The 16,358-nt window shown below is 38.4% G+C and overlaps 1 non-coding gene across 1 annotated transcript; it reads right to left on the bottom strand.

The window, feature by feature from the left end:
* Positions 1-15,573: 15,573 nt before the first annotated feature.
* TRNAF-GAA lies at positions 15,574-15,656 on the bottom strand. The gene has a single exon. It is a non-coding gene; the product is annotated as a tRNA-Phe (tRNA).
* Between the last annotated feature and the right edge of the window lie 702 nt (positions 15,657-16,358).

The raw sequence follows: 16,358 nt of genomic DNA, 5'->3' as shown, positions 1-16,358 counted from the left end.
GATTGCATTGCTGTAAACCTAAATCTATAACAAAACAGTGTTGTGCTTACCAGAAGCAGGACCATGGCCTTGTCTGGTACCCGATGATCCTGTGTAAAGTAGAGGGAGAGGTAATTTCAGTACCACCACATGTTGCACCACAGGAAGGTAATACATCCACGTATCTCATATTTACAGTAGCTACTATGTTAATTATTATATTGGTCAATATCTGAGAGTCAAACTGCAGTTAAACCCTTCCCCCCAAAGAACACACACCTGACACCCACATAAGAGTATGTACACCCTAACACACTGAATGCTACAGTATTGCCTTGGTGATCAAACTAACCTTACCTGCACACTCATCTGCTATGGAAACTGTGCACCCACATCCACAATGTACAGTGTGATGGATGCCTGGGAGCTGTCATGTGTGCCTAAGTTTGCCAAGAATTCCTCAGTGGCTGAGAGTGGTTGTTGCACTGCAGGTCCTCCACTGATAATTTATTTATTTATTTATTTTTTATTTTACATTTGTTGACCGGGATAGTCTGACTGGATACATGTCCATTTTCAGCGGAGTCCCGGGGAGAAAAGCTCCAACAGGGTTAACAATGACATATTGTTACAAAGACATATAGACAATTTACATAGTTTATAAAGAGAGAAAAAAATATTACAATAGAAACTACAGTTGGTTACAGTTCATTATATTCAAGATAGTTCACAATTAGTTGAGTAAGACACTAATGGCCTACTTGTATGTTGAATTGCACATAGGAGTGTTAGTCTGGGTTTGTACAAGGACAAAGCCATTGTGATTTATAGTGGATTTTTAGTTCTTTTTTGAATTGCGCTAGTGATGGTAAAGACGTGAGCTTATTAGGAAGAGAATTCCACACCTTGCCAATAATATTGGAATACAGTGTGTCCCCACCTAGGTTATGGGACTTGCTTGTTTGTATTAGGAGTTTGTTTGATGAGCGAAGTGAACTTAGGTTGGAATAAGGGGTTAGTATGTTTTTCAGAGCAGGGGTGTTCTCTGGATGTTTCAGGATTTTAAAGGCTTCTATGAGTTGGTATTCCTGGAGAAGATTAGGGAGTTCTAGCCAGTCAAGTTTTTTCAGGTTAATACAATGGTGTGTTCTATAGGGTAGGGCAGTGATGAATCTAGCAATGTGGTTATAACAGGATGAGAGTCGATTAAGGTCCGATTTGTTGAGGTTCGTAAGGATGGGGGAGGCGTATAGTAGGGTGGATAGGAGGTGTGAGCGGGCAGTAGCTAGTCTGGCAGCTGGAGTTAGGAAGGTTTTTATCCTATATAAGGACCCTAGTTTTTTGTTTACCATTTTAATAGTTTGGTTGATGTGGATGTCAAATCGCAGTTTATTGTCAATGTTTACTCCTAATAGTTTGGCGTTGGTAGCAGGTGAGATAATGGTACCATTATTGGACTGAATAGTGAATTGTGTGATAGGTGTTGTGTTAGTTGGGTGGAAGAGAAGTAGTTGGGTTTTTTTTGGGTTTAGGATGAGTTGATGGTCTGTTAGCCAGTTTTCAACTATGGTAAAGCTGTGTTGGGTAGTTGTTAGAAGGTTATCTAGGATGGGATTAGAACAGATGAGAGTTGAGTCATCTGCATATTGAATGCAGGTGGCTTCGGGGATACCTGAATGGAGGTAATTTATGAATATTGAGAAGAGAAGAGGTCCTAATATGGACCCTTGAGGTATGCCTATGGTGTTTGGTAGTAGGCAGGAGAGCTTGTTCTGCCACATTACTGCCTGTTGTCTGCCTGCGAGGTAGGCCTGAAACCAGTTTAGGACTCGGGTGTCTAGATGTAAGGTTTCTAAGGTTTTGAGGAGTAACTGGTGGTTTACCATGTCGAAGGCTTTCGACATATCTAGAAAGAGAGCCGAGGAAATATTTTTGTTATTCCGGTTAAAGTTTATTTTCTCGGTAAAAGAGAGGAGGGCAGTAGTCGTGCTATGATGGGGTCTAAATCCATGTTGAGAGTCAGTTAGTAGCTTGTTTTGGATGAGATAGGACATGAGTTGGTTATGCACACACTTTTCCATGATTTTGGCAAGTGGTGATAGTATGGCTATTGGTCTATAGTTAGAGAGTTCAGTGGATGTTCCTCCTTTATGAAGAGGTATGACATAAGATATTTTCCATATTGCTGGGATTGTGGACTCAGTAATGGTTCTGTTAATTAAGATTGAAATGGGGTAGGCTATGGCATCTGCAGCAATTTGCAGGTATTCAGCTGGAAGAAGATCAGCTGAAAGGGTAGTTGGCTTTAGTTTTTTCAATAGGGATCGAATGAAGGCGGTGGATATGGGTTGGAGGTTAAAGGATAGTGGGGAGTTATTTGTGGTATTTTTTGGGGTGATAGAGGGAGCAGGTAGCTGGTTGGCTAAGGACTGAATGGTTTTGGTGAAGAAGGTATTAAAGTTGTTGGCTACTTCTTCTTGGTTCTTGTCAGATAGAGTTCCTGGGGTAGGAGTGGTGGATTTTCCTAGTTGGAGAAGTTTGTTCAATCCTTCCCAGAATTTTTGAGGGGTCTTTTGGTGTTTGTGTTGTAAGTGGTGAAAGTATTTTTTCTTATCTAGAGCGGTGGCCTTTTTAGTTTCATTTCTTATTTGCTGGAAGTTGACACGGTCTAGTGGTAACTTGGTAGTACGCCACTTGGCCCATGCTTTGTCTCTATTATTTATTTTGGTTTTAGTCTCTATGGTTAGCCAGGGTGCTATTTGTGTTTTGATTCTAGATACCCTTTTGGGAGCATGAGAGTCAAGTATGGTAAGGAATGTTTTGTTAAAATGTGAGACTGCAACATCTAGGGGAAGGAATTTTAGCTTTGACCAGTTGCAGTGTTTGAGTTCCATGTTAAATTTTATTGGGTCAAATTTTTTTTTGTTTCTGATAGTTCTATACACCGGCATGCTAGCATTGTTTGTATTATCTTTCATAATGTATGTGAGCATATGATCACTAAGATCATTGGGGAGTGTCCCCGAGGTATATTTTTGGGGGTGCTCCTTGACGAGTATCCAGTCAAGTATGCTCTCTTTTTGTTTAATATTACCTAGTCTGGTGGTAGAGGTTATAATCTGAGAGAAACCATGGAGATTTAAAGAAGTAGGATTGGACCATGCAGAGCATTGTTTCCAGTCAATGTTAACATCTCCCAGGACTATTGTTTCTTGAGGATAGTTGTTATCTATCCAATTTAAGATGGCTTCTAAAGTTTCAATATTGTTCCCTGGGGGGATATAGATAACTATTAGGTTTACGCTTTTTAGTTTGTTTAGTTGTAGTTTTAGAGCTAATATTTCAGCATTAGCAACCTAGGGTGGTTGTTTGGGGTTAGTTAGGATGTTAAGCATATTTTTATAAAGTGAAGTAATGCACAAAAAACCAAAGACAAGCAAAGAATAATCCACGACCTTGAAGAAAGGAACCGGAACTGTGCTAAAGTCCACAAGGCTGTATTTTTATTTCTGAAGTATTCCAAAAGTCACAGATAAAATCACACAAGCACTTTCGCTCAGGCAATCCTGAGCTTTATCAAGTGAAAACAAATTGCAGTGTGCAGTAACCTCCATTAAATAGCCTGGCAATTATACAATTAATTAATTAGTAAATCTAGTACTAAGGTGTGGTGCTTTAGAGTTGGGTGTTAAAAAAGTTAGTCATTATATCAACTCAAAATGAAATGTTTGCAATAACATATGCACTTAAATAAAAATGACTAACCATAAAAACATTTTAAAATGCCAGTTTCCTAGGTTTCAGAACATAAAAGTCTGAAGTCTGATTGGGGTTGTAGATTGTTAAAGAATATGCTTAAAGATGTGTTTAGATTGTCAGTGAATTGTTAAAAAATGTTTTTCATTATTACTTTACACTGATAAAAACATGCAATAAAATATGCGTCAGATATTTTTAATGCCCATCCATATAACATTTCATATAGAATTTGATTTATTAGTCGGAATCCTATAACCATGGATGTTCAATAATTTAATATGCTGTGTGGGGATGCTGTGGTATGAAGGGGTTCAAGTCTGAGAGTTATAACCTAGCCCTCCTAAGCTTGAGGACCGGTTTAATGCTGATCAGACTTTTATGTTCTGAAACCTAGGAAACTAGCATTTTAAAATGTTTTTTATGGTTAGTCATTTTTATTTAAGTGCATATGTTATTGCAGTCATATTTTTATAAAGGACAGCTATCCCACCTCCTCTTTTCTTTATTCGGTCAGCTCTGAGTATATTGAACCCAGGTGACATTATCTGATTGTCTTTGGTTGATGGTTTAAGCCATGTTTCAGTTAGACACATGATGTCAGGTAGATAGGTTGCTAGCATGGCATGTAGGTTATGTACCTTGTTGTTCAGACTTCTTATGTTTAAGTGACAGATGAGGAGAGAGTTAGCCGGTCTATGGGAGAGCAGATGATTGGTGGACTCTGTTGAGCTGGTAGGGCCTGGGTTGGGATGGATATCTCCATCTTTGGTGATGTTTTTCCTTAAGTAGGATATTAGTCTTAGGACTTTGATTAGTAATTTTAGACCATATTTAGTTTTTGTAGTTATTTGGTGCTGTTTATTAAGATAAGGATTACTGAAATTTCTTGTTTTAGGGGTTGTATGGTGGGGGAAGAATTTGACAGTAGGCGGAGGGGAGGGGGAACTTGTGTGATAATTTGGATATTGGAAGCCTGAAAATGTCAGGTGTTCATAGCTCGTTAAGAAGTAGGGTACCAGAAAGAGTGGTAGGATGAGTAGGATGGTAATCCATGTTGGCCTAGGCATAGTGTTAGGGGTCTGAGGTGGTGTAAGGAGATGAGGATGTGATTGTATGGGGAAGAAATAGTGTTAGTTTTAGTGTGCGGGGGGTGGGAGTAGGTAGAGAGGAAGTCTAGTGGGTGAGAGAGGAAGTAGGTGTGGCCAGGTAGGTATAAATTTAGAGGGAGTGGGGGCGGGTGGGATAAGGGGGCAGGGTGGGGCGCGGAGCGAGCCCGAGCAAAGCGTCAAAATATATATGTCAAAATAATGCTATGATCCCTGGCTACATCTGCTGTGCTTCTGCATGCAGCATTGATCATGTCCATAGTGTGGTATCAAACCTGCTTATATGTCTTGCTCTGATTACCTGTAGCATTCAAGTCATGGACAAGGTGAGCCCACAGTGTTGTCCAGTGTTCTGTGTTTTGCCTTCCCCTGGGCAGTAGGACTTCATGGTGTTGCTGGAGGCCTTCAAGTATAATCTCATTCTCTGCATCCATGAGAGGTGAATGGCATCTTAGATACATGTGTCCTGAAAGGCAAAAGAATGGGAGCACATGTCAGGATCACATACATGGAAGTACACTATGTAGAGATACAGCAAGAACAGAATGGCTGGCAGTATCCACTACTTGCTTTGACATGTCATATTCCACAGTGTGCAAACACAAGTGTGTGGATACAACTAAGATACTAGCAATAGTCAGATATTCCCACATGTGCCATGACAGATACTGCTATATGATCATACATCCAACACTGGAGTTTATTGTAGTACATTCCCTAGGAGCAACCCGCCCTGATAATATGTCAAAACAACAGTGCTAAATAAATAGCAGTGTGCTATTACAACAACTATGAAGGGACAGTCCCAAGAGACTAGTGTGTCACATTGACAAAAAGCATTCCACACCTATTGATATAATAAATCCGAATATCAATAACATGTCATTATCACAGTTCTAAGAAAGGCTTAATGCTGTAACCTCTATTCCCTGTAAGTATATTCACACATCTGCATCCTGATGTAAACAAAAAGGTCACATACCTGCTGGGGAGCAGAACTCCTCGGTTATGTCGTGGTGATATTTAAGTTTTTGCAAATGCGTGTTCTGTGTGCAGAAATTCTCATACAGAATGGTTCCCCATAGTGAGCAGGTTTGCCTTTTAACATGCTTCTCATTAGCAGATGATTGCCTCTTAACCAATCTGTGATTCTGAAATGCTATTTGTAGGCAACACATCTGATTTGCACTATCATCAGTCAGTGACATGCAACCACTATACAAGATATAAGGCCTTCATATAGATTACAAACCCTTTCTGATATGTTGTGCTGGACATTACTGGGGTGAAGAGACTACATCATCGCAGAGGGCAGGTCTGTAAAAGCTACTGTTACACAGAGATGTGTGTGGTACAGGCTGCAGCTGTTGCTGCAAGTGATAGGTCTAGGTAGAGAGTGTGAACATTTTGGTGGACAACAAGCTGTAGGAGTAGCTGTGGCAGATGTGCCAACCTTGTAGTAGAGGCACAGTGAGTGAGAGTAGCCATTCCACTCCACTTAAGGCACATATTTAAGGTAAGTATGTTAGGCAATGGTATCATTAACAGAATATTAGACTATATGTTTGTTGTGTCCTTGTGCAGCATAGGGGAGATATATATAACATTATGCCTACCATTTGGGCAACTGTCATGCCATGTGTTACAGTCTGGTACTCATTTGGAATGTGTATGCTGGCAGTCCTTGTTACAAGCAGGGGCATCATATGTGTATGCTAGTTGTGCAGCTAAGCTAATTTACACTCTGAGTTTGAAAGGACTGTTTACTGCACTCTGATAGTAGTGGGCCTAACTTGCATAATCTGAGGTAAAATCCTCTGTGAATGCATATTAATGCATGACGTGACACTTTATGCAATTATAGTTTTGCTATAGGGATATGTGAAGTGTGTTCCTATCTGCAGCCCTGTGACTTCCATTAGTGACAAGCAGACATTTCATATGTAATGCATTGTCTGGATAAAGACTGCATGACTCAGTGATTAATTGTTGGCTTCACAATAATGTTATTTAAATGGTACACACCATGGATTTGAACACAGGACTGTGTGTGGCAAAATGCACTGCTTGCAAGGCATTTAACAGACTGAGCTACTGAGTCACTGTTACAACAGGTGTATTTGCAGGACATAGGTACACACATACAGGCTGTGACATACTTTTTTACAGCCATGATTTTGTGCATGGCTTTAAATGGATGTATTTCTGCACCAAGGTCCCTGCTGTACATGTATTTTTCCAGTATTCCTTAGCAGGTATACTTGTAAATGTTGCTGGTAAAAGGGGACATTTATCTGCTATTAGAGATCTCACATACATTCATTCTTGTGTGTTTGGCTTTCTAGCAGTCTACTCTTGCACTAGACTGCAAGGGGCAATCCTGATTTTTGCATTACTCTTTAAGCAAGTTTGTGCAACATGGCATGATGCACAGCTCTGCTGAATCACGCTTAATGACTGTAACCTGCAATTACTATGTTTTGCTTAAACCACTAGTTTTAATTAACAGCTGTGTGGCATGGCAGGTTGACGCAGTACCCTACAGGTGCGATGGTCATGGGTTCAACGTAGGGGACATGTTTATTTTGTAATTTTTTTTAATGTAAAACACATATATCAATATAGCTCCATTTATCTCTGCCTAGAAAAGCTGCACAATGTGGTGAGTCATGCAGCATTGCACTAAAAATATATAAAGAAAAAAATGAAGAGATAAGAAATGTGGTGCAAGTAGGGGGAGAAAACATAGTGAAAGGCAGGTAGGTATGTGCAGGAAGAGTATAGGAAAGAACCACAGCTATCCATTTCTTGTACAGCAACAACTGTGCACTTTGACAGAATCTGTAGATGACTTTGGACTCTAACCCCCAGAGAGATGGGTCAGGACAACATAATTGCATTGTTACGCCAACTGGACCAAATTATGTGTGTCCAATGGGCATGTGTGCAAAATGGAGAGCTATGTATGGGATGATTTTTTTTTTGTTTGGGACAGGTGCCCATTTTTTTTAAGGTGAGAGTGGAATGTTGGGGGAGAGACATCGGTGTATATGGGGGAGGTAAGTTTGGTAGGTGAGGAAGCTTTTGCAGACTGACAAGATAGACAAGACAGCAGACAGGGGTGGTGTGTGACAAAAAAGGGGGACAGACACCTTGGCTGGGGAGGGTGTTTTGGAAGCTCAGTCCAATGGGTCTCCACAAGGTAGTAGTGTGACTCACATCCCCACCCATGGGGCTTTCAACACTGCTTTGTCATTGCCCAAGGGTGGCAGTGGTGGAGACTGGGCTCTGGGTGAGCCTGACTCACCAGGGTGACCAGCATGCTCTTTATCTGATGCAGGCATTGTCTAAACCCATGGTAAATGATCCTGCACACCAAACCTGGAAGTTCATCATGGGTGACAACTCCCCCTCCAGCACTGCTGCCAGAGGATGTCCTGTCCCTGTCCCTTGGGGTGGTACTACCTGATGTCCCAGGTAGTGCAGGGGCAGCAGAGGGGGCACCACCAGACTGGATCCCAGATGTGCTGTGACCCAGTGCCATGGCCGGAGGAGGCAAGGTAGGCAGATCACGAGGCACTGGCCAACCTTGATGCACTGTAGTACAGTAGTTATGACAATAAGTTAAAGTTAGTATTAACCAAACCAATGTTAGTATTAAGAGAATGGAACATAATAATATTTATTAATCCAAATACATATTAAGGTATATTATGTGTAACACAAAATTAAGTAGCATAACAGTATGTTTGTTATCAGCAAATCATTATGAATTAAACCATAAGGCCAGTAAAACAGTTAGTGTAACAAAATATGTTAGCATTAAATATGTTAACATTAAATCATAATAATAAATAACAATAATAAATTAAAGAAAATAAGGGGTGAGGAAAGAGAGAAAAACATAGCATTAGTTACCTCACAGGTAATGTTACTGCACAGAGTACAACTACACACTTCTACAGGTGTGCAGTGTCACTTGTAAGTATAGTGACTACAATTCTTCCATAGCTGATGTAGCACGTACCCCACAAGCTGTCAGCATGGGACAGTATGGGCCAAGCAGTAACAGATGCAGGTACACATCTACACAGAACAGTTTCACATAATGTGGACTTTCATAACTACCAAGGTGTTATGTAAATGGATTTGAAAATATATAGCATTCCAGGTAATCATTTATGTGGTAATCATGGAATAGACAGATTAGGCAGTTGAATTACATTATGAAAAATCATGATATTTGCAAGGTGTGTTTCTGCGCATTAAGTAATCTAGACAGGCATCATGCCTTAGTTGGCAAGCATGGCAGTATAACACAATAGCTGTGACTGCAGGGGACATCAGCAAAAAATGCAACAATTGACTGCAGCAGCTTAGAGCAGACATGCAATGACCACAGTCATATTGCAAATATTAAGACAGATTTATTTAGGAAACCACAATGATGCTTAACACTTTCTTGGTATTGCTGGTAATCATCTATGAAATCTACATACACTCATAAAGTGGGCTACCTCAGTCATATACTTTTTTATTCTTGAATTGGAAGAAAATGCGAGCATTATGTGACTGACATTGGCCTGGAGACAACCTTAAACCATAGTATTAGTGAGAAAAAACACTCTACAGGTCATTACTTTTGAATTGCAAAGCTATAATCTAGATTTACACTTGACTGCAGTGATAGTAGAACACACATGCAATGAATACAGCCATGCTGCAGATATTAAGACATTTATTTAGGAAACCACAATGCTGCTTAACACTTTATTTGTATTGCTGATAATTCTCTGTGAAATCTACACATACTATCTGCTCATAAAGTGGGCTACCTCAGCCATATACCTTTTGTTCCTGGAGTGGAAAAAAAATGATAGCATTATGTGACTGAAATTGACCTGGAGGCAACCTTGAACCGTACTATTAGTTGAGAAAAACATTTTACAGGACATTCATTTTGCATTGTAGAGCAGTTTTACACTTGACTGCAGTGACAGTAGTACACACATGCAATGAATACAGACATGCTGCAAATATTAAGATGGATTTATTTAGGAAACCACAATGCTGCTTAACACTTTATTGGTATTGCTGATAATTCTCATTTATTGCAATATAGTTGTTATTGTTCATTTACTGAACTACATTTCTAATTGTCCATTTATTGCACTACAGTTTTTATTGTTTATTCTTTATTGCAGTACATTTTTTATTCCTTATTGCACTACAGGTAGCATAATATATCTGTACTTACCACACTCATGGCACAACCTGGCCTGGTGCCTGGCATGGGACTGAATATTATAAGTCCTCTCAGCTGCAGCTGATGGGAGAGAAGCAGACCATTATGCATACCAGTTTTGCACACATTCAGCTTGCATTTTGGTAAAATAGTGGAAAATAAAATACTTACATATTTGTGGTGCATGCCCAGCCCTAGCTTCTTGGACTCAGATGTCCAATGTTCCCCTCTTTCTCCACTTCAGGTCATCATAGTGGTGACAACATTGCTCACCAGTGTGGGGGATACCAGTAGCACTGGTAAGATCTATGGTCAACCAGTCCCAGGTCTCAGCCTTACACTCTGAGCCCTGGCAACCACCATGCAGCAGCCAAGGTTCATAATTTGGGCTCCTGTTATTTAATCGACCTTCTCAAATGTTGAGTCTTCAAAGATCGAATGGGGAAGTTTGAAAAATAGAAATGTCGAAGCCGCGGAAATTTGAATTCTTTCCTAAGGAAAGAATTTGGTTGGCTGTTTCCACGGCTTCAACATTTTTTGTACTGTGGTGCGAATGTTTCGGATCAGGTTAAGATAAGTGTGTGAGTGTGACAGGTTAGGGTCCGGGTAAGGTAAGTGTGCAAAAGTGACGGACATTAGGGTTAGGGCGTGGGTAAGGTAAGTGTGTGAAAGTGATGGACATTAGGGTTAGGGTGCGGGTAAGGTAAGTGTACAATAGTGACAGACTTTAGGGTTAGGGCACGGGTAAGGTAAGTGTGCGATAGTGACGGACATTAGGGTTAGGGTGCGGGTAAGGTATGTGTGCGATAGTGACGGACCTTAGGGTTAGGGCTTGGGTTAAGGTTAATGCATAGATAGTTGTGTATGTAAGGTGTAGTGTAGGTTTATTAGGTGTTTGGTGTGGTTGTGTTGTGTGTGTTTTTTGGAACAGCGAATTTTTTCCCTGGGAAAAAATTTGCTGTTCTGGGTTTTCATTGTTGTTGTCATATTTTGAACTTCCAAATTCGAACATATGGTGTTTGAAATTTTTGTAGTTCAAGTATATGACATAGACCCCAAAATTCTATATGAGGAGCCCAACAAGAACCCTGGACTCCTGCACACCCCATCTGTGTGCCTCAAAGCTCACACTCTCTCCAGCACTGCCTGGCATATCAGCAGATAAGCAGACTCCAACAAATGGTGCAGACTTCTAGCCTATTGGCCTTAATATAGGCTGTTTTCCCACCCTAGCAACATTCAAAATAGTGCAGTGGTGCTTATTATTGAACAAACCAGCTAAGGGAAGCTGAGCAGCTGGAAAAGTCAGACAACCATGGTTTTAGTGAAGCTTAACAATGTGCAAACAATATTAGCTGTTAACCATGTTTATGCAGTACTTAGCAGCATGCAGCTCTCCCAAATGTAAAAATATTGATTTTAATTTAAAAGACATTTTATGTTGCATTCAACAAATGATATGTGTGCTACGGACCCGAACGCAGGACCTACAGAACTTTAGACCATAACTCTACCCATTTAGCTACTTGGATAGTATATAAAGTAGTATGCCTTCACATACACTACTAAGCAGTCATGACATACCACGCAAATGGGCTTAAATGGACATACATGAAAGTAGAAATAATTAATTAATTACATCCAGTTTCTTTTTTTAGATATCTGGCAGGTGTCTGCTGTGTATGTGTAAGTGCAGCTTGGCATTGCTGCACTCTGAACTGCGCAAACAGACATTAAAAAAATTAAAACAAAACACACAAAAAACAGTTATCATTAATTACATCTGGTTTCTATTTTTAGATGTCTGGCAGGTGTCAGCTGTGTATATATAAGTGTGGCTTGACATTGCTGTGCTCTGTACTGCACCGTGCAAATGGCCATTAAAAAAAAATTAAAAAATAAATAAAAAAACAAACATAACATTTTATGTACATTTAATGCACAAACTATTAATACACAGCACATTTCACCAGTAGCACGGAACATTACAGGGAGCATCACCATGTACATAACATCTGGCCAGCCTCTACTCTTCTGCCTACATGGATTCAATATCTGTGTTGCTATGCTCTCACACAGCAGCGCACCATTATTAATATGCATTGCGAGCTACCAATAATTAAAACCAACACATTATCTGGTACCAAATGACAAAACCTCAAACCAAAAAATGGTAAAGGTACCACAGACAAAGGAATCCAAACAGCTCAAATGTAGACCACAAGCTGGTTTAATAAAAGTTGAAGCACATGAATGCACTTGCAAGATAGTGTTTTCGTCATAATTAATCATTCATCAGAGACAAGCATTAAAATAAGCTTCCTTTTATGTTCTTAGATACCTCACTAATTATGCAACACCACTAATGAAAATTCATTATGATACATTACCAAAAGAACAGGAAAATATTGATGAAAAATATAATGAACTTATCCAGAGAAAGTTGAAGAAATCGGAGAGGGATATTAATGAGTACAAGAGTAACACTAGCTACCCGAAACCTAGGACAATTTGGAGAAATGACAAATTGGATGATTTTAATTATGGAGGAGAAGAAGGGCAAGTTGACAATGGGGGGAATGCACACATTAATGAGAATGTAGGACACCTAGACAGCTTCTCAGAATATCCCCCACTGAGAAGGTTGGAAAGGTTAAAAAACAAAACAGTGTAAGAAACGTGTCTGTGTGAAAGATTTTCAATCCATATATCTCTAGTTAATCACTGTATATTAATCAGATCAGACAATAGCAGTAGAAGTAGCAAACTTAAACTCTCCTTAAGTAAAAATAAAAAATAAAAAATATATAATTTGAAATATTGTACAGAATAATTAGGTATTTGAAAGTAATCCAAGCAAGGCAGGCAGTCTGTTTCCAGTTGAAAATCCTTTAAGTACACAGACTAGTGATCCAAGTAAAACACAAATAACAGAGTAATAGTTTTCTCACAAGCTTTCTAAATATATATGCACATTTTATCAGGCAAAGGAGTGGTTTATTGTGCCATAAAGGAAAGTGTTATTGGTACACATGTTAAATTGACATCCCTTCCCTGTCAGTGTGACATTTGAGCTGGTCCTGCCCTACTTAGTATCTGTCATAATAATATGACCCTTATGTACTTTAAATGAAATTTATAATGATGTGGTACCTCTTATTTAACCAGATTATTAAGTAGATTATTAAGTTTGTGATTTTATCCAAGGCAATATACTATATGGCTGGAAATATATAAACCTTATTCCATTTGGCAGTCAAAAAATATATAAATATATCATATACACTTTGCATGTAAATAATCAATTGCAAAAATCATATTCTATTTTCATAACCTATTGTTAACAAAGATCGCTTTCATCCTTCTAGACTTTTTCAGGTCCGTGTACAATACCACGGAGATTACTTGTTTTTTTAAAGGTTAAAAAACAAAAACAATACAAATTACCAGCAGCAAAATTTTCATTGGAGAGGGGGTGTGAAGGGGGAGAGTGAGATACTAGGTACGGAGATTACACCTCAACTTACCCCTTGTGATAGCATTGTTGATTTTATTCAAGGAGATGCTGATAATGAATATATATTCACTAAAAATGATTTTACTATATATAATTTTAGTAATATTAATTTAACAAATGAACATTTTAGCCTCTTGTCGAAAGGTCTAAAGTTTATTCCTCAGAAAAAAGGTGACTTGGCTAAGATTTTAATGGACCTTAAGGTATTTATTAGGAAAATGAACTTAGGCATAATCCTGCCACAACAGAACAAAGGTACAACCACCACATGTACCAGAAGTACATACAACCCCCTACACACCTTTAGTTAAAAAATCTTTCAGTATGTTGTGGAAAACAAACTTAGAGAAGAACACAATAAGAATAATATAGGGCAAATTTCAGAATAAAAGAAAAAAAATTCCTTACCTGAATTGAGAGAGGACAAAGAAATAAGGGTTATGAAACCCAAGGGAGGGGGGGGATTGTAATTATGGATTTAATAACATACGAAGGCAAAATGAATGACATTTTAAAGGACACTACTAAATATACTAGTGTCTCTAAAAATGAAATCAATATAGCATATAGGAAAATAGATATTGTCTATGTTATGGGAAGGTCTGATTGATCAAAAAAAACTATAGTTATTTGAAAGTAGAAAAAACAAAAATTCCCTCAATATTTGGAATACCAAAGGTCCATAAGGATGAGATGAACCCATAATTAAGACCGACAGCGTCAGCAGATGGATCCAAGACTTTACCACTGGCAACATTTGTTAATGCAAAACTTAAGAAACTTTTGTTAAAGAGGAAAGTGATCCTAAAAGACTCATGGGATTTTTTGAGGGAAATAAAAGATGAATGATATCATGAGGACATTAATTTTGTAACAATTGACGTGGTTGATTTGTTTAAGAGCATCCCCTATGAGGAGGGGATTTAAATGTTAGAAGAGATAATTGTTGAAGTTGGTGAACTCACCAGAAATGAACAGATAGTCTATTTGAATTTAATTTATTTAGTGCTAAAATACAACTTTATATATTTTTAAGGGTGAGTTTTACTAGCAAATACAGGGAGTGGCAATGGGGGCAGCCTATGTCCCAACATATGCCAATTTAATCTTAGCTAAATGGGAAGAGAAGTTTGTTTTGAGGTCCATATATTCAGACCAATGGAACTTCTATAGGAGGTTCTTGGATGAGATTTGTATTTTATGGACAGGTAATTTGGAGATTTTAGAAGAATTTTTAGAATATTTAAACAACACAATGTCTTTAATTTTTAAAGTTTACTCACAACATTTGTAAGGAAAACTTGAAGTATCTAGATAGTGAGATTTATAAGAGCAACGATAGGTTTAACTCAAAAATGTTTAGAAAGAAAACTTTTACTAATTCATTCCTGCATTTTAACAGTGCACATCCAGCACATTACAAGAGGAACATCATTAAAGGGCAATATGCCTAGGCTAGCAGAATGGTGTCAGAGGATATGGATTTTGAGGAAGAAAGTAACTTGCTTAAACTTTTATTAAAGGAAAGGATGTACCCTGGTGACTTGATTTCTGAAGTAAAAAATTAAGTTAAAATAGGAAGAAAAAGAAAGTTTAAGCCAATCTTAGGTATGGCAAAAGACCATACCAATACAAACAGGCATGGGGCAAGACTTTAGTAAAACACATGTACTAGAATTCAATATTAGCTCTGGATGTGCAAGGAAGATAACTGAAACTGAGTGGGAAAGTTTTATCGGTTTCACTGATTTGGGTGACATAGGTAGGTACTAGGCTATCTTCCCTAGGGCATTTATAAGCCTAGCCAGAATGTGTTGGCTTATGCCACCCTTTTAGATTAGATTCCTGAGCCTCTGTCCAGCAGAGCCATAGAAGTAATCCCAGGAGTATAGGTAGGTTAACAAGGACAAAGTATAGCTGAAATCCATTCAAGCTCCTACTGCTTAACCATTATTCCTGTAAACCTCTACCAGGAGTGGGGCCTGAACCCATGTAGACAGACATCCATTGGATCTTCAGTCCAATGCCTTAACCACTCGGCCATCCTGGTGTGACCCAACACAGCAGACATTAAATACAAGAGTCTCCCCTGAGACTTGAACTCAGAATGCTGGTTTTGAAGACCAGGGTACTAACCATTATACCACAGAACTAAACCTCCCAAAAGAACCTCTTAAAGTGGTTTACAGAAATTCTCAGAATTTAAAAGGTTTACTAGAAAATGAGTACAGTAAGGGAAATGTTGGAAAGAAAAGAAGGGGAACTTACACGTGTGAACGGTGTTCCCAATGTGTGTATATTTCTAACAAGGAAAAAGTTTTTATAGCAAGCAGAAATAGATGGGTAGTTAGTACAAAATTTTACAATTCTGAATTTGTAGGACTTATATATCTTGCTATGTATGATGAATGTGAATCCTTCTATATTGGTAAGATGGAACATATGTTAAGAAGAAGGATTTATGAGCATTACTATGATATTCAGTGTAAAAAAAGATTCAAATGCTCTGTACAAACACATAAAATCATGTTCAAAAGCACATTACAATTTGAGGGTGAAGAAAGTACAATATATAGTTGCCTGTCATTGACAGAAATGCAAATTCTCTTTAAGCCTTTTCAAGCTGTCTAAAAAAATGTTTTTAATTGTTTTTAATCATTTCTATGAATTATAAAGTTTTTATCATTATTAGAAGTTGAATAGTTTATTGATTCATTGAAGGTTTTATTAATGTTTTTAACAATTTTAAACA

The sequence above is a fragment of the Protopterus annectens genome, chromosome 1.part1 (genome assembly GCF_019279795.1).
Source record: "Protopterus annectens isolate FY-2018-M chromosome 1.part1, PAN1.0, whole genome shotgun sequence".
NCBI lineage: Eukaryota > Metazoa > Chordata > Ceratodontiformes > Protopteridae > Protopterus > Protopterus annectens.
This window is presented reverse-complemented; position numbering and strand designations above follow the sequence as displayed.